The sequence below is a fragment of the Pleurodeles waltl genome, chromosome 2_2 (genome assembly GCF_031143425.1).
Source record: "Pleurodeles waltl isolate 20211129_DDA chromosome 2_2, aPleWal1.hap1.20221129, whole genome shotgun sequence".
Taxonomy (NCBI): domain Eukaryota; kingdom Metazoa; phylum Chordata; class Amphibia; order Caudata; family Salamandridae; genus Pleurodeles; species Pleurodeles waltl.
The window spans coordinates 592,220,281-592,244,996 of record NC_090439.1 but is presented as its reverse complement, the minus strand read 5'-3'; positions in this window follow the sequence as shown (position 1 = coordinate 592,244,996).

Sequence of the window (24,716 nt, the reverse complement as noted above, 5' to 3'; positions counted from 1 at the left end):
TATTATTCCACCCATGTAAGCCCATGCAAACTGTATCTGCAGGCCTGCCATTACAGCCTGCATGAAATGGTGCATGCATGTTCCACTTTAGATATAAGGCTTGCCTCATATCGCGGTCACTGCACATGGACACTGTAAGTCACCCCTATGGTAGATCCTTCAGCCCAAGGGCAGAGTGCATGGTCCTGAGTGTGAGGGCACCCCTCCATGATCAGAGGTGAAACTACAAACCCCAGACTCCATTACCTGGGCTTTGTAAGTGCGGGGAAGCCATTTTAAGTTATGCAGTAGACACTGATCAACATGAGAGTCCAACTACATAATGGGTTCACTGAACCTATGCATGTTTGGTATCAAACATGTTGGAATCATGCCACTACACTGATTCCAGCGTTAGTTGCATGAGAGGGGGGTTCCTTAGAGGATCCTCCAGATCTGCGTGTACACCCTTGCAGGGTTTGCATGCCAGCCCGCGCTGCTGCCGACCCTAGACACCGTTCTGCCCTCCTCCTGATAAGCCTAACTCGAGAAGCGTAAGGCAGAACAAATGATTTCCTGAAAGGAAGAGGTGTGACCACCTCTCCCTTTGAAATGGATATCTCTGGGCTGGGGTGGGTTGGTCTCTCAGTTTCACCAGACTGCTTTAAAGGGCACATTTGGTGCCCTCTTTGCATAAACTGGTTGGCACCAGTGCAGGAACTCCCGGTTCTTACTCTGGCACAAAACCACACAAATGACAGAGGAATGACCATCCCCCTATCCAGCTCTTACCCTAGGGAGGTGCACAGAGCTCTACCAGATTGGCACTTGGTTCTGTCATCTTGTAAATAAGATGTGCTGAGGTGTCTGGGAGCATCTGACTGGTTAGGCCAGGTGGGTAACGTCCCCTACCCCCTTTGATAGTTGGGTCACTGCTGATAGTTATCAACCCCCTTTTAGGGTTACTTAAGGGCTCCCTTGTGGGTGGGTCTCCAGATTCGTCAAGCAAGACTACAAAGCAACTTTCTGCAAGACTCTTCTGCTCCTGGCCTCTGGAACCGCTCATGGTCTGCCTTAACAACCAAAACAAGAATGTATCCAACTGGGAGGGCTCCCACAGCAACATTGTTTCTGCTGCTCCTGCAAGAATTATGCAACATCCATGGCTGTGCATCCTCCAGAGTCACAAGGACTCTTGTGCATCAGGAAGCAAGAAGGAATCTCCCTTGGAGTGAATGAGCCACCCCCCTTCACCCTCAGACACCTTAAGACAACAAGACCAGTTGGTGGATTTTGCTGTCCCATTGACTTTGAAAGGCTCTGCAACACAGGTGGTGGTTCTGTGGTCCTCTCTGGGCCCAACTTGACTTCTGGCCAACTTGGGAGATGGTGGGCCCTTGATGAAGCCACTGGGATGGAATAACTGTGCACCGTGACTGTTCTTACCAAGGCTTGTTGGCTCTTTCTCCAGGAGATCTTCAACTCCAAGAAGCTCCAGCCTCCAACACTGTGCAACTCCAAGAACAGCCTCCATCCTGCAAAGCCTGCGGTGTGGGATTCCTTTACTGTGCTGCTGAGGCCTCCCTGCGACTCCGAGTTCCTACTGCCACTGGGTCACTCATGGGGGCTCCAACGATTCTTGCTGGCTCTCCAGCATGATGAGGGCCAGCCCTGACTCCCCTCCAAAGGTCGAGGCTCTGGACCTTGCTGGTCCCTAAAAAGCTGCAACTTCGTTTGCGTTTGCCAATGCTTGTTGGAGGTCCTGCTAACCGCTAACACCTGAAATCTGGCGACCAACATAGAACAGCTCGTGGGTGACTTCAAGGATTTTCCTGCATCCTCTGGACCCCGCAGCTGGACTTCTTTCTTCAATGACCTGCAGGAACTTCCTCCTCTAGGAGGGTGGGTCTTGCCTACCCACACCGCCTGGACATCTCAGAGTGGTCTAGACTATGTCCCTTTCCTTTTCAGGCTCTCCTTGTCCAGAATGCATCCTTGGGTTCCACCGGCTTGGTCCACGGGTCGCAACAGCAATTGGACATACAAGGTTCCCATTGATTCCAATGAAGGTTTCTGTTGTCACTTCACCCCTTCACTTGGGCTCCCTGGTATTGGTACTCTGCTCTTCTGGGTATCCTAGGGTGGGGACATTAGTCAACCTTCCTTGTGCCAACTTGTTTCCTTGGGGTCCTCTGGGAAGAGTCTTGAATTGTAAAAACCCCAACTGTAGCTTCCCTGTGTTAGCCTATGGGACAACTGGGTAGATAATCACTCTGCACCTGGGCGCAGGGGGACACTTCTGGCACTTACCTTAGGTGTTTCTTTACTTCCCTGGCTTTTAGCCTTCTAACATATTCACCTTGGTTGGATACTCTATTCACATTCTACTTTCTTAATATGTGGTCTGGCAGAGTGAGCAAGGGACCAACGTCTGGGCATAGCCTTCTCACCAAGCACAACTTTAGCAACACAAAAGGATGATGAATGGAGTGTTGAAACTTTTCAAACACTCACCTCCAGTCACAGATCTGAGTTTAATCCATTGTTTTTTTGCTCACTATTCCACCCTAGTTTGGACCCAGCCATATATGCCACTGGATTGAAGATAGCCTGGCTGATGAAGGGTGATACCCTGAAACTGGTCCCAGAATGCTTGTTTTTTCGTCCAGGGAGGACCTGGCCTGGTAGTTCAGGCTGGACTGTTCCCATGGGGAACAGAGTCAAGATTGATTTGCATATGGCTGGGTATAAACTGGGGTGGCATGGTGAGCAAAAGAACGGTGGATTAAACCCAGATCTGTGACAGGGGGTGAATGTTTGCATTGTTCAGCATTCCACCCATCATCCTTTTGTGTTGCTAAAGTTGCCCTAAGTGGGAAGGGTATGCCGAGACTTCGGTCCCTTGCTCACTGTGCCACTGGATTTGAGTTAGCCTGGCTAATAAAGGGTAGTATCCTCAAACTGGTTTCAGGATGCTTGTTTTTGGTCCTGGGAGGATCTGGCCTGACAGTTTGGGCTGGACTGTTCCCATGAGAACAGGGTCAAGACTTATCTGCATATTGCTGGGTCCAAACTGGGGTAACCTGATAAGCAAAAGAATGATGGATTAAACCCAGATCCTTGATTGGGGGTGAATGTTTGCATTGTTCAGCATTCCGTCCATCATCCTTTTGTGTCGCTAAAGTTGTCTTAAGTGGGAAGGGTATGCCCAGAAGTGGGTCTCTTGCTCACTGTGCCACTGGAATCAAGCTAGCCTGGCTGATGAAGGGTGACACCCCGAAACCGGTCCCAGGATGCTTCTTTCTGGTCCAGGGATGACCTGGCCTGGTAGTGTGGGCTGGACTATTCCCATAGGGAACAGGGTCAAGGCTGATTTGCATATGGCTGGGTCCAAACTGGGGTGGCATGGTGAGCAAAAGAATGATGGATTAAACCCAGATCTGTGACTGCAGGTGAATGTTTGCATTGTTCAGCACTCCATCCATCAATCTTTTGTGTTGCCCAGTAGTCAAATAGGCCAGGAGCCTGGGAAAACAGCCCCTGAGTATCTCTCATAGGAGGTGAATGGGGTGCTGGAGGAGGCTGCCCCAAAGCCCACTGAGGAGGAAACTGCCTCCCTTGGTGACCTGCCTGATTCTGTTGTATGGATAGCAGAAGGAGGACCCACCAGGAAGGAATTCTTTAAGGCACCGCAGGAGTGCCCAACCCTGGAGGGCATGAGACAGCAAGCTGAAGTCAAGACAGCTGGTGACACCTGGAGATCACTGCATATATTGGGAGAATGACCTCATGAACAGTGGCCCAAAACCCCTCTGTATCGGGAACAAGGGCATTAGTTGTTCCCCATTGCTACAAGGCCTTCCACTGGGGGTTGGCTCTTGATCTTCCCCTGGCAGGACATCTTGGGCACAAAAAGACCTTTGCCACACTTGTCCCCCACCTTTATTGGCCCAAGATTAAAGTTTCCTCAGATACCTTCTGCAGGACTTGCTTGACGTGCCAGGCCAGTAGGAAAATAGGGAAAAAGCTGAAGGCTCACCTGCAACCCTAATCAGTTGTTGGCACCTCCTTTGAAAGGGCAGGCATCAACCTTAGTGGGCCCCAACACCCAAAAAACAGCCTCTGGAAACAGGTTTATTCTGGTCTTTGTGCACTATGCTACAAGATATCCAGTGTCCATACCTCTAACAATTGCAACTGTACCTTGTAGAAAGCTGGCCTGGTGTGTGGTCGGTACCTAAGATACTCACACCTTATACCAGGTCCAGGTATCCCCTCTTAGTGAAGTGTAGGCAGTGTCTAGAAGCCAGGCTCTCTATAGGTAGCTGTGGATGAGCAGCCAAGGCTTATCTAGGAGACATGCAAAGCTCATGCAATACCACTGTAGTCACACAGCACTTACACACATGAAAGAAACCACACAGTGTTACAAAAATAAAGGTACTTTATTTTAGTGACACAATACCAAAATTACTAAACAGGCAATACTCCATTAGGGGGTATGTAAACACACTAAATATGTACACTAGTAATCAGATATTGGCATAGAAAAGGTCAGACAACAGTGCAAATCTAGACATCCAATAGTGACCCTAGGGGGAGCCCAAACCATATATTTAAAAAATGGAATGCGAACACAGGACCCCCACCTAGGTAAGTTGAATGTGTAGAGGGGAGCTGGGAGTACTAGAAAAACACAGAGGTAAGTAACACACTACCCCCCAGCGACCAAAAAAGCAGGAGTAAATCTCTGGAATTTCCCCAAACCACCCAAAAGGATGAAAAAGAAGCAACGAAGACACCCAGACAAGACTGCAAGAACCCAGCAGTGGATTTCTGGAGAAGATGACCTGTGGAGAGAGGGGACCAAGTCAAAAAGTGTCAGTGGAGTCCAGGAGAAGAAGGAGCTACTACCCACCCAGATGTACTTGCAGGAGTTGGTCTACAGTGAGGAAGAACAGGTCAGCACTGCAGCCCTGGAGCCGGAGGAGAGTTCCTTATGGATGCAGAAGATGTCCCATGCTGGAGTGAAGATTGCAGATGGGTGTCAGTGCAGGAATTTCACCAACAAGCCTTGGCAAAGGCAAACTCGCGGTTAGTGGAAAGTGGTCCTACCAGGGACCAGCAATGCCCAGGAGGAGAAGTCACAGGGAACCCTCAGTGATACAGAGGACCCACAGGAGTGGATATAACACCCACAGGAGTCCCACAGGGCAGGGGCACAGAAGTTGCAGAAGGCGCCTATGCAGTACTACAGAAAAAGATCTCGTGTCGCAGGAAAACCACGCAGAGGGCTGTGCATCACAGGAAGGAGTGCTGGGGACTGGAGCTACAAGTCACCTGAAGATCACTTGGAGGAGATGCTAACAAGCCTTGGAAGCTGCAACAGACGCGGTGCATGGGGTACTGTTCTGCGTGGGGAGGAAAGGGCCTCCACCAATGTTGGACAGCTGGCAGAGAGGACCAAGAGGACTACTCTGGACCACCACCCGTGATGCAGGATCCATGCAGCTCAAGATGAGGGGAGATCCACGCAGCCAGTCATCATTACAACAGGTGCCTGCAGATGCAGGGGAGTCACCCCTTCACTCTAAGGGAGATTCCTTCTTCTTCTTGTGTGGGCTGAAGCGTTTCTGTCTTCTGAGGCTGAACAGCCGAGAAAATGTTGCAAAGCTGCCAGGAGCCGTCTAGTCGCAGTTCCAGTGGCCAGAAGTCAAAGTAGAGATTGCAGAGGAATCCTGATGGAGTCTTGCAAGCCAAATCTGAAGACCTACCCAAGAGAGGGACCCTAAATAGCACTGAAAGGGGGATTGGTCGCCTAGCCACGTAAGCACCTATTAAGAGTGGGCTCTGACGTCACCTGCCTGGCCTGGCAACTCAGATGCTCCCAGAGTTCCCTGTCAATCTTGGAAACAAGATGAGCGAAGCCAGAAAGCCTCTGAAGTAGCTCTGAGCACCACCCCTGGGGTGGTGATGGGTAGGGGAGTGGTCACTTCCCTTTCCATTGTCCAGTTTCATACCAGAGCAGGGACTGGGAGTCCCTGAAATGGTGTGGATTGGTTTAAGCACGGAGGGCACCAAATGTGCCCTTCAAAGCATACCAGTGGCTTGGGGAGGCTACCTCTCCCAAGCCAGTCACACCTATTTCCGAAGGGAGAGGGTGTTACCTCCCTCTCCCAAAGGAAATCCTCTGGTCTGCCTTCCTGGGCTTGATCAGATCAAGCAGTAAGAGGGCAGAAACCTGTCTGAGGGGTGGCAGCAGCTTTGGCTGCCTGGAAAATCCTGTAAGTCTGGTGGTAGCAATACTGGGGGGTCCTCTAAGGAGCCCCCAGAGTGCATGGAATCATACTTACAATACTTGCAACAGTATTGGGGTATGATTCTGACATGTTTGATGCCAAACATGCCCAGGTTTGGAGTTACCATTGTGGAGCTGGACATAGGTAGTGACATACGTCAAGTACACGCGTAAAATGGCATCCCCACACTCACAAAGTCCAGGAAAAGGGACCTGGAGTTTGTGGGGCACCTCTGCTAGGGGTGCTCTCACACACAGCACCCTGCCCTCTGGTCTGAGAGGGCCTACCATAGGGGTGACTTACAGTGAAGTGACCTGTAGTGAAAATGGGTGCATGCACCCGTTTTACGCAGACTGCAATGGTAGTCCTTCAGAACCCTTTGCATGGGCTCCCTGTGGGTGGCAGAATAACTGTTGCAGTCCATAGGGATCCCCTGGTACCCCAATGCCCTGGGTACCTAGGTACCATATACTAGGGGCTTACATGATGGGACCAGTATGCCAATTTTGGGCAGAAAAATGTACAGTTACCAAGTTAGACAGGGAGAGAGCATAATCAGTGGGGTCCTGGTTAGCAGAATCCCAGTGAATACAGGCAAACACACTGACAACAGGCAGGAAATGGGGGTAATCATGCCAAGAAAGAGCACTTTCTTACACAAACCCTTCCCCCAAACAAAGGACAAGAAGGCTAATCTTACCCAGATGAGTCTTCGTCGCCTAAGTGGAACTATCTGGAGAGTCCATCTGTATTGGAGTGGTTACACCCAGGTCTATGTTCCGCTGTATAGTCCATTCCCTGTAGGGAAATGGACCACCTTAACAATTTGTTTTTTTTTCCTTTCATCTGTTCGAGCCATAATAGGGGCTTGTGGTCTGTTTGAACAATGAAGTGAGTGCCAAACAGGTATGGCCTCAACTTCTTCAAGGCCCAGTCCACAGCAAAGGCCTCCCTTTCTTTAGCTGACTAACGCCTCTCGCTGGGGGTCAACCTTCTGCTTATGAAAGCAACTGGTTGATCCTGGCCCTCAGTGTTAAGTTGTGAAAGGACTGCTCCAACCCCTGCATCTGAAGCATCAGTCTGAACTATGAACTTCTTGGAGTAGCCAGGCTTTTTAACACGAGTGCAAAGCTTTTTGACAGCTATCTGTCCATAAAACATTTGTAGGCATTCTTTGAGAGGTAAGGTCATTAAGAGGGGCCACAATGGAGCCATAGTTTTTGTTGAACCCACTGTAGTACCCAGCGAAGCCTAAGAAGGCGCTTACCTGGATCTATGTAGTAGGGGGAGTCCAATCTAAATTAGTGTGAATCTTCCCCTGCAGAGTTTGAATATGGCCTTCACCTACCAGGTGGCCCAGATACACAACCTTACCCTGCCCTATCTGGCACTTAGAGGCCTTGATAGTGAGGCCTGCTTTTTGCAGAGCCACAAACATTCCAGTGGTGGACCAGGTGGTCAACCAGGTGAAGCTAAAGACAGCTATATCGTCTAGATCAGCTGCACTATAGGCTTCCAAACCTTGGAGGACTGTATTCACCAGCCTCTGAAAAGTGGCAGGAGCATTCTTCAAACCAAAGGGCATCACTGTAACGTGATAATGCCCTCCAATGGTTGAGAATGCAGTTTTTGCTTTAGCATCATCTGATAACTTGACCTGGCAATAGCCTGCAGACAGATCAAATGTGCTACAATACTTGGCGAGGAATAAGGCGAGCAGCCATTTTTGTGACAGTGTTGAGTACTCTGTAATCAACGCAGAATCTCATCTCCCTTTTACCATTTTGAGAGTGAGATTTTGGGAACAGCACCACTGGGCTAGCCCAGGGGCTGTCAGAGTGCTCAATGACTCCTAAGTCTAGCATCTTTTGCATTTCTGCCTTGATGCAGTCTCTAACATGATCAGGTTGCCTGTAAATTTTGCTTTTGATAGGCAAACTGTCCCCTGTGTCAATGTTGTGTTCACACCATGTTGTCTGACCCGGTGTCTGAGAAAACAGTTCTGAGAACTGCCCCAGGAGGTTCCTACAGTCCTCCTTCTCAGACTCAGAAAGCCAGCCTGCTTGGACAACCCCATCCACTGAGCCATCAGCTGCAGTGGTGGAGAAGAGGTCAGGGAGAGGGTCACTCTCGTCTTCCTGTCCCTCATCAAGTGGCCATCAGCAGGGTTACATCAGCCCTGTCATAGTAGGGCTTGAGGAGGTTCACACGAAACACACTGTGGGGGCTTCTGAGAGTGCCAAGATCCACTAAATGTGTAACCTCACCCTTTTTCTCCACTATATTGTGGGGACTACTCCACTTGTCTTGGAGTGCCCTGGGAGCCACAGGCTCCAGGGCCCACACTTTCTGCCCTGGCTGGTACACAGTTAGGACAGCCTCCTGGTCATGCCACTGTTTCTGTAGTTCTTGGCTGACCTGGAGGTTTTAAGTGGCCTTTTTCATGTACTCGGCCATTCTGGATCTGAGACCAAGTACATAGTCCACAATATCTTGTTTAGGGGGCTTAAGAGGTTGCTCCCAGCCCTCCCTTACAAGAGCAAATGGAATCCTGCAGGGTATTCAAACAGAAGCTCAAAAGGGCTGCGGCCCACTCCCTTCTGAGGAACCTCCCTATAGGCAAAAAAGTAGGCATAGCAGTAAGACTCCTTCTGAGTTTTTCAGAGAGTCCCATGGTCATGCCCTTGAGAGTTTTATTAAACCTCTCTACCAAACCATTGGTTTGGGAGTGGTAAGGTGTGGTAAACTTGTAAGTTACACCACATTCCTTCAACATGGCCTTAAGGTATGCAGACATAAAGTTTGTACCTCTGTCTGTTACCACCTCTTTCAGGAAGCCCATTCTGGAGAAAATTCCCAGGAGGGCGTTTACCACTGCAGGAGCTGTAGTGGTCCTTAGAGGTATAGTCTCTGGATACCTGGTGGCATGATCTACCACCACCAGTATAAATCTGTTTCCAGAGGCAGTGAGTGCATTTAGGGGGCCAACAATATCTACCCAACCCTCTCAAAGGGAACCCCAACCTCTGGAAGAGGGATTAAGGGGGCCTTTGGAGTGCCACCTGTCTTGCCCCTGGCTTGACAGGTGACAAGGGAGCTACAAAACTCCTTTGTATCTTCAGACACATGAGGCCAGTGAAAGTGTGGGACAAGTCTTTCCCAGGTCTTACTTTGCCTCTGGTGACCTGCCAGGGGTACGTCATGGGCAAGAGTCAACAACAATTCCCTATACTGCAGAGGTACTACCAACCTCCTGGTGGTACCAGGTTTGAGTTCTCTTGGCTCTGAGTATAAGAGGTTGTCTTCCCAATACCCCTTGTGGGTGCTACTGACATCCCCTGCTTCATAAAGGACAGCTTTCTGTGTTAACCCTCCCAGTGTGGTACAGGTTTTCTCTGCCATACTGAATTCCTCCCTGGAGGCTCCCCTGCACCTAAGAATTCAGCTGTGTCAGTTTTCAACTCTTTAGGTGTAGGTTTTACTAAGGGAGTGGATTCCTCCTCCTCAAAGGGGGAATCCTCACTGGAGGGTGGGGTAGGGGGCAACATTTTGGCCTTTCTACCCTTGGCTTTGGGAGCCTCTTGGGCCATTATTTCAGACTCCAAGTTTCCTTTTTCTTTTTTGCTTTTTGGCCTGTGCCCTAGTTAAAGCCAAAAACTGCTCTGGGATGCCGAGCATTGCTGCATGGGCCTCTAACTCTACTTCAGCCCAAGCTGAAGTCTCCAAGTCGTTTCCCTAGTAGACACTCTACAGGTAGATTTGTGGACACTACAACTTTCTTTGGGCCAGTAACCCCCCTGCCCCCAGCTGGAACCAACAACTGCCATGGGGTGGCACACAGTATTGTTGTGGGAGTCAGTCACTTGGTACTGATGACCAAGTAGGTGTTGCTTAGGAGCCACCCACTTTTCAGTCACCATAGTGACACTGCCACCTGTGTCCCTGTAGGCTTCTGCCTGAACACCATTTATTAAGGGCATCTGCCTGTACTTACCCATGTTAAGGGGACAGGCAGCAAGGGTGGCAAGATCAATCGCCCCAACTGAGACTAAAACAGCCTCAATTGTCTTCCTAACAAAGCCAGCCCCCACCACACTTCATAGAGTGATCCCAGCCACACCCTTGGATTGGCTCTTGTTACCTGACCCACCACTACTGCTGTTACTAGGGGCACTACTGGTAGAGGTGGGGGTTGTAATGGTGGATGGCGTGATGTTTTTCTTAGGACAGGAGCTGTCTCCTGGCCTATGGCCTTTGTTTCTACAAACATAGCACCAAGGCTTCTTGTTATGGAAAAGGAGGAAGAGGTTTTGGACCCACCCCCAGAGAGATTTTGTGGGCCTGGTGAAGACTGTTTTTGTCCCCATCCACGTCCTGAGACTTACCTGCTTCCTTTTTCTTGTCTTTGTCACCCCCTGTGTGAGCTTTTCTGCTCACGCTTATTCTGACCTATTCGTCTGCCTTCTTTCCCAATTCTTGGGGAGAGGTCAGACCTGAGTCTACCAAGTACTGATGCAACATATCAGATACACAAATGTTAGGTATATGCTGTCTCAGAATAAGATTGTATAAGCCCTCAAAATCAGTGACTTTGCTATCATGTAACCAGCCTTCCAAAGCCTACACAGAGCAATCCACAAAATCAACCCAATCCTGGGAGGACTCTTTCCTGGTCTCCCTGAACTTTATCCTGTATTGTTCAGTGGTCAGACCAAACCCATCCAAAAGAGACGACTTTAATGCAGTGTAGTTATCAGCATCCTCCTCTCTGACAGTAGGGAGTCTATCCAACCTTTGGCAAAGAATGAGAGCCAAAGGATAGCAGCCCACTGTCTCTGGGGACCCCTCTGTACATTACAGACCCTCTCCTGGGCCGAGAACTACTTGTGAATGTCAACCTCCACCTTGTAAGGGGGAACAACTTTACTAAGGTTTCTGGAATCAAAAGAGTCCTCCCTGACCCTAGGCTCCCTGAAACCAAAGTTGCTGCTGCCACCATGGGGTGCTAACCCCAACCCCTACCTCTCTCTCTCCAGTGCCAAGGCCTCCCTATCTAGGGCTAGCTGTTGCTGAATTGAGCAGTGTGTCCCCTCAGATACTGAAGTTATATGAGAGTGGGCAGAGGAAGATCTGTCCCTAGTTTTGCTAACCCTCTGGACTAGCCCTCTGGGTACAAAGGGGGTCCTACAAACATTGCTTCCCCTCTCACTACCTATAGTGCTCCCACCTGCACTAGAGGGTTTACTAGGGACCCTGTGATCCTATGAAGGACCTTCCTGGCCTTCCTCAGTGACCAGATCTTCTCTTTCTAACACTGGGGGGCTAGAGTCTACATTCTCGTCCCTCTCCTCCTGGCTACCAGCAAGGTCCTGGTCACCCTGGAGAAGGCCTGGGAGCAGAGTCTTGTTAGGGTTCCTCCCTGTCTTCAGGCTCCTTTCTTTGCACCTCACTCTCAATTCTTGAAAAGAGAGGCTCTCATAAGGAGAGTCCACAGACTGAGATGTGCCTTGTCCTGAAGACATGTTTATCTTAGAGTGGTGTAGGGTGTGCCTAACCTCCCTAACTTCTAGTCTTTCTTAGAGAAGTTTGGAGCAAGGGCTATGCTCACCCCCTAGCTTACACAAACGTGTAGAGACTAGACACTGATACTATGTACTGTGTGTTCTCCTCAGTCAGTAAGTGGTCTTTCCTGTGGAAAGTACCAAGTGACAAAGTGGTAAGGCAATTGCTAGTGCCTATCCCACCGCTGCCACCAATGTAGGAAGCTGGCCTGGTGTGTGGTGGGTACCTAAGATACTTACACCTTATACCAGGTCCAGGTATCCCCTCTTAGTGAAGTGTAGGCAGTGTCTAGAAGCCAGTCTCTCTAGAGGTAGCTGTGGAGCAAGGCTTATCTAGGAGACATGCAAAGCGCATGCAATACCACTGTAGGCACTTACACACATAAAAGAAACCACACAGTGTTACAAAAATAAAGGTACTTTATTTTAGTGACACAATACCAAAATTACTAAAAAGGCAATACTTCCTTAGGAGTTATGCAAACAACATAAATATGTACACTAGTAATCAGAAATAGGCACAGAAAAGGTTAGAAAACAATGCAAATGTAGATAACCAATAGTGACCCTAGGAGGAGCCCAAACCATATACTAAAAAAATGGAATGCAAATACAGGACCCCCACCTAGGTGAGTGGAATGTGTAGAGGGGAGCTGGGAGTACTAGAAAACCACAGAGGTAAGTGACACAGTACCCCCCAGCGACCAGGAAAGCAGGAGTAAATCACTGGAATTTCCCCAAACAACCCAAAAGGATGAAAAAGAAGAAAAGAAGACACCCAGACAAGACTACAAGAAGCCAGCGGTGGATTCCTGGAGAAGAAGACCTGTGGAGAGAGGGGAGCAAGTCCAAAAGTGTCAGTGGTGTCCAGAAGGAGTAGGAGCTACTACCCACCCAGCTGTACTTGCAGGAGGTGGTCAACAGTAAGGAAGAACAGGTCAGCACTGCAGCCCTGGAGCCGGAGAAGAGTGCTGATGGATGCAGAAGATGTCCCACCCTAGAGTGAAGATTGCAGATGGGTGTTGATGCAGAAATTCCACCAACAAGCTTTGGCAAAGACAAACTCGCTGTTAGTGGAAAAGTGGTGCTGCTGGGGACCAGCAAGGCCTAGGAGGACTCAACCCAGGAATGGGAGTCACAGGAGACCCTCGGCAACACAGAGGACCCACAGGAGTGGATGCAGCTCCCACAGGAGTCCCACGGGACGGAGACACAGAAGTTGCATAAGGATTCCATGGAGCACTACAGAAAGGGATCCCAAGCCACAGGAGAACCACACAGAGGCCTGCGCATTGCAGGAAGGAGTCTAGGGGACTGGAGTTACATGTTGCCTGAACGTCCCTTGGAGGAGATGCTAACAAGCCTTGGCAGCTGCAAGAGATGATGTCCACGGGGTACTGTCGTCCGTGGGGAGGCAAGAGCTTACCTCCACCAATGTTGGACAGCTGGCAGAGAGGACCAAGAGGACTACTCTGGAACCCCTTGTGATGCAGGATCCATGCAGCTCAAGATGAGGGGAGATCCACACAGCCGGCAGTCATTGCAGCAGGTGCCTGTGAATGCAGGGGAGTGACTCCTTCTCTCCGAGGGAGATTCCTTCTTCTTCTTGTGCAGGCCAAATAGTCGCTGTCTTCTGAGGTTGCATAGCCAGGGAAATGTTGCAAAGGTGGCAGGAGCAGTGGAAACAAAGTTGCAGAAGAGTCTTCTTCGTGGATTGCAGCATTGTCGGTTCCTGGAGGGTCCAGTCGCAGTTCCATTGGCCAGAAGTCAAGGTAGAGGTTGCAGAATCCTGCTGGAGCCTTGCAAGCTGAATCTGAGGACCCACCCAAGAGAGAGACCCTAAATAGCCCAGAAAGGGGGATTGGTCACCTAGCCAGGAAAGCACCTTTCTGGGGGGTCTCTGATGTCACCTGCCTGGCCTGGCCAACTCAGATGCTCCCAGAGTTCCCTGTCAACCTTGGAAACAAGATGGCAAAGCCCAGAGACCCTCTGGAGGAGCTCTGAGCAACACCCCTGGTGTAGTGATGGACACTCTCCTTTCCATTGTCCAGTTCCGCGCAAGAGCAGGGACTAGGAGTCCCTGAACCAGTGTGGATTGGTTTATACATGGAGAGCACCAAATGTGCCCTTCAAAGAATACCTGTGGCTTGGGGAGGCTACCCCCTCACAAGCCAGTCACACCTATTTCCAAAGGGAGAGGGTGTTACCTCCCTCTCCCAAACGAAATCCTTTGTTCTGCCTTCCTGGGCTTGATCAGATCAAGCAGCAGGAGGGCAGACACCTGTCTGAGGAGTGGTAGCTGCCCGGAAAACTGTGTAAGACTGGTGGTAGCAATGTTGGGAGTCCTCTAAGGAGCCCCTAGAATGCATGGAATCATACTTACAACACTTGCAACAGTATTGGGGTACGATTCCAACATGTTTGATACCAAATATACCAAGGTTCAGAGCTGGACATAGGTAGTGACCTATGTACAGTACAAGTGTAAAATGGCATCCTGCACTCACAAAGTCCAGGAAAATGGGCCTGGAGTTTGTGGGAGCGCCTCTGCTAGTGCAGGGGTGCTCTCACACACAGGTACCTGCATCCTGCCCTCTGGGCTGAGAGGGCCTACCATGGGGTGACTTACAGTGACCTGGTGCAGTGACATGTAGTGAAAATGGATGCATGCACCCGTTTCACGCAGACTGCAATGGCAGGCCTGCAGAACCCTTTGCATGGGCACCCTATGGGTGGCAGAATAACTGCTGCAGGCCGTATGGATCCCCTGGTGCATGTATGCCCTGGTTACCTAGGCATCATATACTAGGGACTTACATGGGGGTACCAGTATGACAATTGTGGGAAGAAAAAGCTACATTTACCAAGTTAGAAGGGAGAGAGGATAATCCCAGTGAACACAGTCAAACACACTGACAAGAGGCAGAAAATGGGGGTAACCATGCCAAGAGAGAGGGCACTTTTCTACACACCCGCAGTAGCTAGGGCCATAATGGGGATTTTTATTCAAGTGGGTTTCACCAAAGAAGTGGTGTCTAACAGGGGCACCAACTTTATGTCTGCATATATGCAGTCAATGTGGAAGGAATGTGGGGTTACCTATAAGTTCTCCACACCCTATCATTCACACATCAACACCCCATCATCCATAAAACAATGGGCTTGTTGAGAGGTTCAACAAAATCCTGAAGGGCATGATATGGGCCTGCTTGAACCCATGGCGGAGAGGTGGGACAGCCTCTCATTATGCCTTTTTTTTGCTTACAGGGATATACCACAGAAGGGGGTTGGATTTAGCCCCTTTGTGCTCCTGTATGGTCACCCTGTGAGGAAATCTCTCAGCCTGGTTAAGGTAGGTTGGGAGCAAGCTCCCAAGAAGCCTGCTCAGGTTTGGGTAAGCTACATGCTAGCCCTCTGTAACCAGATGGCCAAATTCTGAAAGATCACTTCTGAGAACTTGGAGTCCAGCCAGGAGACAATGTGGCAGCCGTATGACCAGACAGCTACCCCTGTGGAATTCTAGGCTAAGCAGAAAGTGTGGGTGATGGAGCCAGACACCTGGTGGACCTCAAGACCCCGAGACACCAGTTAAGGGTCCTCCATATCAATAGTCTCAAACGCTACTTTAAGCGGTCTGAGTTCACCATGCTGTTGGTGACAGATGATGTGGAGGAGGAGAAAAGTGAACTTCTCCCAGACCTCCTGTCATCAAAAGAGAAAGATGGATCAATAGAGGGTGTGAAACTCCCCCCTATTCTGAACTCAGAACAGCAGAAGGATTGTCACCAATTGTTGGGGCAGTATGCTTCTCTATTTTCCCTCACTCCTGGGCTTACATATCTGTGTACCCATGACACTGATACAGGAGACAGCCCCATGTCAAAAACAAGATTTACGGTCTGTTTGATACTGGCCCTCACTTTGTCAATGAGGAAATCTCTAAGAAGTTGGAGTTGGGGGTGATTGAGCCCTTCAATAGGCTCTAGTTCAGCCCTATAACACTTGTGCCAAAAGCTGCCCTACCATGCATCGTCACAGAACTCTGGTTCTTTGTGGACTACAGAGGTCACAACTCAGTCACTATGGCTGGTGTAGCCAGTGCTGATGAGCTCATTCACAGGTTAGCGGCTGCCAAGTTCTTTTCCACTATTTGATTTGACCTCAGGCTACTGGCAGATTGCCCTAACTGGAGGGGCCGAGGAGCGGTCACAGCCTTCTACACTTCAGAGGTCAACTTTCAGTTTAAAATGATATCGTTTGGATCACAAAATGCCCCTGTCACCTTCCAGAGACTCGTGAACCCGGTATTATCTGGTATTGAGGGCTTCAGTGCTGCCTATTTGGATGACATAGCTTTCCACAGTAGCAGCTTAAAAGGACCACCTCTTTCACCTCCAGGAAGTGCTTCAGGCTCAGCAGAATGCAGACCTGACTTTCAGGGCCAGTACATGCCAGATAGGGTAGGGGCTGATGGTGTATTTTGGACACCTGATGGGCCAGGGTAATGTGCAGCCCCTTCAGGCCAAAATAGAGACCATTCTGGCCTGGGAGCCCCCAGAAGCTCAAACTGAGGTGAGGGCCTTCTTGGGCCTCACAGGTTATTACAGAAGGGTTGTCAAGGGGTATGGCACCTATGTTGCCCCCTAGACCGTACTGACTTACAAGAAGCAGCCAAGAAAGTTAATCTGGACAAGGGCTGGCCAGAAAGCCTTTGACTCTCTAAAACAGGCCATGTGCACAGCCCCTGTGCTCAAGGTCTCTGACTTTTTCAAATAATTCATAGTACAAACAGATGCCTCAGGCCATGGCATAGGGGCAATACTTCACAGCTTAATGATGAGGACCTAGACCAACCAGTAGCTTTCATATTAAATGCTACCAGTGAGCATGCAGCATGTATTGTGCCACCTACTTAAATAGCACTTCAAAACATGTCCCAGGCCGGCCATTACAGCCTGAAGGCAGTGTCTAATTGCCATGTCAACCTGGCATTTCAAACCCCTTGCCAAGATTTAAACTCCCATTTTATTACATATATGTCACCCCCAAGGAAGGCTCTAGGTAGCCCATAGGGCAGGGTGCAGTGTAATTAAAAGGTAGGACATGTACTTTTAAGATGTACATGTCCTAGTAGTGAAACATTCCCAAATTTGTTTTTCACTACTGTGAGACCTTCCCCTACCATATGATAGCTTTGGGGATGCCTTATTACATTGCATAAGCTGTAATTCCTACAGAGGATGAAGTAGATTGGCTTGTTTGGTACCTATGAACTTGTAATGATAAACCCTATTTGATAGTGAAGTCAGATTTATCATTACAAATTTGAAAATGCCACTTATAAAAAGTTGGCATTTTCCTGCTCTTAGCCCTCTATAACTGCAGCCTGCGTTAGGTCACATGACTGGGTGTAACCAGCAGTTGAGACTTTGTGAACTCACCCCAGACAGTCACACCATAGTCAGATTAGCAGGGCATGAATGGCCTTTCCACTGGCAGGATGGGGATTTGGGGGAGGCTGAGCACAGCCCCATTTGCACCTGAATAGACTGTGCTCTGCCACCACACAATAGGTTTAACAATCCTGTATTGACAGTGCATCCGGCTAGGAGCCCGGGCAGGGGAGGCAGGAAACTCGTGGAACTTCAAAGAACCTTTCTGGAAACCTCACCTACCTTCCAGGAGAAGGGCATCAGGGTATGAAAATAGGGCTCTCAGACCCACTCTTCAGTTCATTACTGGACCTGTGGAAGGACTCTCAGAGGATTGCCTGCTGCTGTGACCTGCTGTGCACTCCACCCTTCTGCTGCTGTACCTGATAATACTACTTTGTTGCATCGAGCCTGCCTTGAACCGTCATAGGCCAGCCCTGCTGTTAAAGCCATGCATATTCACCTGCACCCAGGAATTCCAGAAATGACTCCAAGGGCTAGTTTGCTGGCCTCTTGTTCAGAGACACAGTGACATAACGGGTTCCCATCATCTTGAACCTGGACCCAGCCTGATTGAGTCCTGAACCCTCAAGAGGTCTCCATCCACTCCTGGACCCTTGGTTGTGGTGTTAAAGATGTCCATATGACCAATTTCCAAAACTGAGGACAATATTTGGCCAAAAAATGCTTTGTGAACCTGGAGGAGACTGGGACCAAGCTCCTCACCTATCAACCCAAGGTGCATCGCTGGTCAGATTGACTTTGTGGTTTCTCCTGCTATGTTCTCCTCCACAGCAGCAAATCCATTTCAGTGGTCCTTCGGCAAAAAAAGGTATATGACCTCATGAAACTGTCTTCGGCTACAGCCTTCTGCTTTGTCCTGCTGGAGATTTTCAACTTCTATCTCAACAATTAAGTCCAAAGGGAAAAATCTTCACTGCTGCTTCACTCCAAGGCTATCCGACAAATACATTCTCTTTTCAGACACTCCTATAGCCTTGCTCCGCTGAACTTCTACCTTCTCAGAGACTTTTATTTCCATTTTGTTTTTAAAGTCTGACAGTAAGCAGTGACTGGGCCCAATCCACTACATGCATCCGAGCCACACTCCATCACGGTTGGCCTTGACTTTTGACTTTGGCCTGATCTAGCACAACCAGATTTTCACGGTTGGCGCTTTTATGCTTTTTAAGTGCTATTTTAAACCACAAATTTTAAGAATTCATATCTCTGGTTCTACCAATTGGATTTTTATGGTTTTGATGTCAAATAATCTATTAATAGTTTCTCTATTTTTCTAAATTGGTTTTGAATTTTTATTGTGTTGTGTTTCCCCGCTATTACTTTTCATGTAATGCAAAAATCTTTTACACATTGCCTCTAAGTTAAGCCTGATGGTTTTTGTGCTAAATTAATCCTGACAGGTTAATTTAGTGATTTTGTGTGATTCACCCTGCAAGGGATTGTGGATGTTGCTTGACCAGGGTCACACCCCAGTCAACCAACAACCCAATTTCTCACATCATCTCACTCTTCAAATACAGGAAAAAGGCCTGTCCTGTTCTGCGAATAAAAAAATGGTATGCTACCACCACCGCATTATGATTATGCCCTAGGTTTGGCACAAGTCCCGTATCCTAGGAAGGCATGCTTGGTGCATCCCTCCTGACCAGAGAGCCACGCTCTGGGGCTGTATCCTTTCTCCCAGCCTAGGCTTAGTGCACGCACAAGGCTATAGCAATGTGAAGGAAAGAGTAGGAAAGCCATAACACGCAGTGGCTCAAGCGCTCTGAGACACCACTGTTATTAGGTCTGGGTTGAAAAGGGGTCCTTTCCAGCAGTGCTATGAAGATATCAGGGTGGTGGTAACCACCACAACAAACCTGGCTGTCATATCAGCTACAGTATCTTCTCGCAGAGTCTCAATGTCTCCCTGCAGCACAGCAGTGCCTTAGCGGCCTCCAGATGAGCTCCAAATTGGCCAGATTAAAAACACAGCAACACACATCCAAAACTATGTTCAATCCGTAAAAGAAAGAAATAAGGCTGAGTGTCGGAATATCATATTTCGTGTTGACCCACGCCCTCATATATACTCAAAAACATTCTTTAGTGACCACTGTGGCCATACATTTCAGATCAATAAACAGAGTGATGATAGTTTAGTAGTGAACAGTAGAGCCCCACTGTCCACTGCTCAGCTTTCATCACCGCGGAGCAGAAGGAAATTGGAAGCAAATAGCAATAAATACATTTTTATATCAAATCAGTGTAGAAAATACCTGTGAACATGATCTCGTCATAGTAACCTCAGGTGTACAAATTAATCACACACACACAGAATTTTACAGCTTCGGGTGACAAATTTTGCGGCAACAAAAAGAAAGATTTTCATCCCAATAGCACACAATTCGCTCTATTTTTGCCATAGGCAGAAAACGTGTCTGCCACAAAACATATTGCATGACTTGTGCTCTATGGCTGCTAGAGACTGTGCTTTGTCACGGTATATAACCTCTCAGTCTCCAGCAACACAGTAGGATGGAATTGCAGGGTGTTTGGTGCCACAGAGAGCAGACTCTAATGTGAAACCTGCTCTGGCATCAGACAACCTGTTGTTCCCTGCAGTGTCCAGGGCAGTGCTGGTTGGGGGGGTGCACTAGAGCAGGGTGGGGGTTATAATAGTCTGGGGAGGATGGTGGGACGGCTAGATAAATCATAGGGGGGGAGGGTAAGAGAGGAATTATGGGGTGGGAGGGGAGGGAATGATGTCAGTTTTAAAATACACCACATTGATATTTTTTCTGTATTTACAAGTGCACTGTCCTCGCACTTCGGAAATTCCACTGTATCAACTAGATAGCCTTTTCTTAGCCTTTTGCATCTCAGCTTTGAGGTGTTCACAGATGGCAAATAACGAACATCTTTAAACAAAAAAAAACAAAAAAGGAGACAACCAGTGGCGGCTGGTGCTTTTAAAGAGTGGTGGGGCAGAAAGTTAAATATAAAGTTCAAGCAAACTTGAATCACACATCTGGGTGGGGGACCAAGAACATTTGAGAAAATAAAGCTGGCTATAATTTTTTTAAAGAAGAGCGAAAATTTACTAAAAAACTGTATTCTCCGTGCAGTCAAGCAGACGCATCACCCACACACACCACTCCGGCTTACCTTACACTCATAGGCGCGCACTGCTTCATTCACTTTACACTTTCACAAGCACACCACTCATCCAGGGCATTCACTCCACTCACTCTCCACTTATGAGGCACGCCGCTCATCCAGTAAACTCATACAATCACACATCTCAATCTGTGCTCATACTGGCACACTATTCACAACACAGACACACCCTTCACCCATACAGAGTTACCACTCACTCAGTGTACTCTCATCACTCACCTTGCACTCATACAGTCTCAGTACTCACCCAACACTGATACATGGACACCGCTGACCCTGCACTCATACACTCATTCAGCAGGCACACAGGCTCATCACTCACCCTGCACTGAAATAGTCTCACCACTCACTTTGCACTCATACATGGACACCGCTGATCTTGCACTCATACAGTCACACAACTCATTCAGCAGTCTCAAAGGCTAATCACTCACCCTGCACTCATTCATGGACACTGCACTCACATAGGCTCATCACTCACCCTGCACTCATACAGCACAAAACGTATCCATCCTGCATCCACACACAGATTCCAGCTGCAGAAGCTCGAAATCCTCCCCTCCCCCCATCCACTCAAGCAGAGTTCGGTCCTGCAGTGCGCAGGGAAGGGGGAATTGTTGCGGATGTGAAGAAGAGGCGAACCCCCTGGGAAATGCGAAATGGGGGCGGCAGCGCAGACACGTTCTGTCCTCTGCCTGCCTCTCTCCCCTTCTGATACTGCAGGAGTCTTCTTTAATGATGGGTGCGGGGCTGTAAAAGAGGGGCGTTCTGTCACTTGGGCCTTTAACCCAATGGGCCTGTTTTGTACCGGCATGCTAGGTATTTTTAAAGATACCTAACTCGTGAAAGTTTTAAAAAAACAATGTTAAGCTCTCCTTTAATATCATGTCCGGGCATTTAAATGAAATGGTTCGCATTTTACATCGTTCAGTCAGCAAATTAATGGAGATAAGACTGGCGGGCTGGGGTGCAGTCAGGGTACAATCTAAAACGTCACTGGACAGGTGCAAAGGGGTGGGCAGCACTGGCACCTCAAAAGCACTTGTGCTCTGAGGGAAGGATAGAGCCAGAATCAAAACATTCCCTTTTCTGTTTTTATTTTGCTCTGTAGACCGTGCCCGAAACAGCTTGGAATTCTCCGTTCACTTCTTCCAAATACACTGTGGGACCCTCTCCAGCCCGTCCTCTTCGAAGCAAAACCATACGAGCATAGGAAGGAGGAGGCGCTCACACCAGCGCAGCCCTGCCTGTCATCTCCATAGCATTGTGAACCCTCGCCCCAGCTCGGCAGAACTTAACGCCCAATGCCAAAGTAAATCACAGCCATCAAACAATGCTGCACCTACCTCCGTGACATCACAACACCGCCTTGTGCCGTAGAACGAGTAAACCCTCTCAGTCAGGCACATGCATACTGCTGGTGCGCCTGACCTTGGTAAGTAAATTTACAAGGGGACACAATTAGGTCGAAGAACCTTTTGACTCCCTTAAGATGTTCCCACCATACATCTAATACATACAAAACAATAATCAATGACAATCAATAACATTAAAAATCAATAATCAATAGGAGTCAGTAATTGGCACACACAATGATCTTGCAGTCATGAATAACCAAACCTTTAGGTAAAAGTTAGAATATTTATTTCCCTATAGTAACAATGCTAATGTCACATAAGATAATCTCAAAATCAAATAATAAACATAAAGAAACAATACTGGCTGACCAAAACGCCTAAAGAAACGCAAAACTTGAACTATTACTCATTCTAAAGTCACTGTGCAAATTAATATTAAGAACAACTGCGCAAACGTTATTACATACATTTAGATTCAGCAAAGAAAATACATCAGTTGTTACTCCAGATATCGATTTTCATTAGTGAGGATCCTGGCTCACACTAGATCAGAATTAGCATGTTGGGCTTCATACAAAACAATTTAGTCAACACAAATTTGGAAAAACATCTAACTATAACTCTACCAAAATAGCGCGGTTGGTACCTAGAAAGAAAATCAATTAGACATAACAGACAACACCTTCGTCAATATACCTATCCTCAGTTTGGATCAGCAAGCTGTGACAGTCTTCGTCGATCAGAAAGGCATCAGGATTCAGCATCAAAGGTGAGAAAAGGAAAAGTCTTTAAGCATTTAAGTTAAGCACATCTCTTGACGCTCAATAAAGTAATGGCTTTTTGGCAAGGAAGAATATGGGCAAATGCGGAGTCTTCCCTTGTCGTGTAGGCTCTCATTATCCTAATGAGACTACTGGATTTGAGCGGCAGAATCGCCTGCGGTGTGGGAGACTGAGTCTAACCCACTACAGGTGACACCTGTCACCCCCAATCTGGGTTTTGCTCTGTCTAACTAGCAGTGCCTCATCTCTACCCAAGAGCAGGGATGATTGGGCAGCCGAGCGCATGACACAATTGACTCCTCAGGGAAATCGTGGTCACTCAGATCACATCCGTTTTTCTCTGTTACATTAGTCTCACATATACAAGGACAAGCAGAGGCAGTGTATGTTTCAATAAGGTTTTTAATGAAGCAACTGCATCTTAGATAATAAAGCATGTACTGCAAATACCAGGATGATAAGGCATGACAAGATTAAAATTGTGACAAGGAAAGTAAAACATAGAAATAATGCTACCATGTTGTCACTAGAGTCCATAGACTAATTCCTACCTAGTCTATATTAGAGCACAGCATGTTAAGCTCTAGTTCTGCCCTTCAGGATCCCCAGTGAAATCATCATCCCCCATACCTGAGCACAAGGCCTGAAGTCTGCATAAGCAGCTGTAGCGAAGCGTTCAGCAATCAGCATATAGCCATGGTCATCTGGCTGGAATCTCCCTCTAACGTGTATGGGACAGAAAAGAGTTTTTATAATAAAACAACTGATATTCTAAGCAAGTGTCCCCACGTAAGAATGAGTGTGTTTCTATGAACACCAGAGACAGAGCATTACCACGTTTACCGGCAACCTATCTTATTGCAGCCTTGAGAGAAGCACAGAGTGCTTGTTTAAGAGCGCAGTGCTGGCCTAGGCAAAGAACAGCTAGATAGAGAGAAATAAAACAAGACTGCAAATGTGGCTATTGTTAAAATAATAAATGAAGCTGAACCTCATATATCTAGGTGAAAGTGCACAGCAGCAGGCCTGGTTTTACTAAAATAACGTGCATGGAGCTATAACTAAAATAGCTACACAACACCCTCAGTGCAGTCTGGCTAAGTTAGATTCCCTAAAACTATCTCAGAAATCCATATTGGTCAAGTGATCGCATGTTCACACTTTGTCCAATAAAACTAAAACTTCAAATCTGCAGTTTCTACTAGTACACGGTTCACATGTCAATGATTGGCTTCTTTCATAATGTCCTCATCACCCGGCTCGTCAGGTATCAATATTGTTGCAGCTTACACTCCAGTCAGTGTCTCTATTGTCTTTGCCTGAGAAAATCAGTCTTACATACATCATCTAGCAAGCAGTTCTCATGAGAAAGACTTTCAGCTATGAGACATTAGGTCAGCACAGTGGAAAATCACAATTTAATTCTCTAAGCAGACATTTTATTAAATGTTTAAGAAATACAGCTTGACATGAGGCAACGCAACTAGGCCAAGACCTCCGCTAAGTTAAGGCTTTCAATTAATAATAATACATAATGCATAACCCTCAACACGATGTATTACTACATTAATCAAACATAAGCTCATCATTTCATATTAATAAGTCATTAATAAGTATACTTCGTGAACATTGGCGGCCACTCACGTGGCCATTTTTTCAAATGCGTGCATTATTTTTCTCTAGATTATTACATTTTCTGAGCAAATCCATTACTCAAAATACATAAATATTCATTAATACTTTTTATTACAACTCCTGCTCTAACAATCCCTCCTCTGATGACTAAATATGTCATCATAACAAACATTTTCACAAATTGTTATCAGCTAAAGTTCTAACATTTCAATCCCTTCAGTTTCTTGTCCCCTTTTCGAATTTCTCCTAAACAATTGTTCCCTTTTCTTTTCTTCCCTCATCTGATTATTCTTTGACTTCTTCAATTTGATCCTTTTGCACAATTTACATATTCCCCATATTCAAATTAGGCAAACCACAATAATCAATATTCCCTGTATTATTTTCAATAGGATTCCTTTCCCAATGTTGCTGAGCCAATTTCTCACTGAAGCAAATCCCTTGCTAACTTTCTCCCAAACACCTGGTTCCTTCAATTCTTTAACAT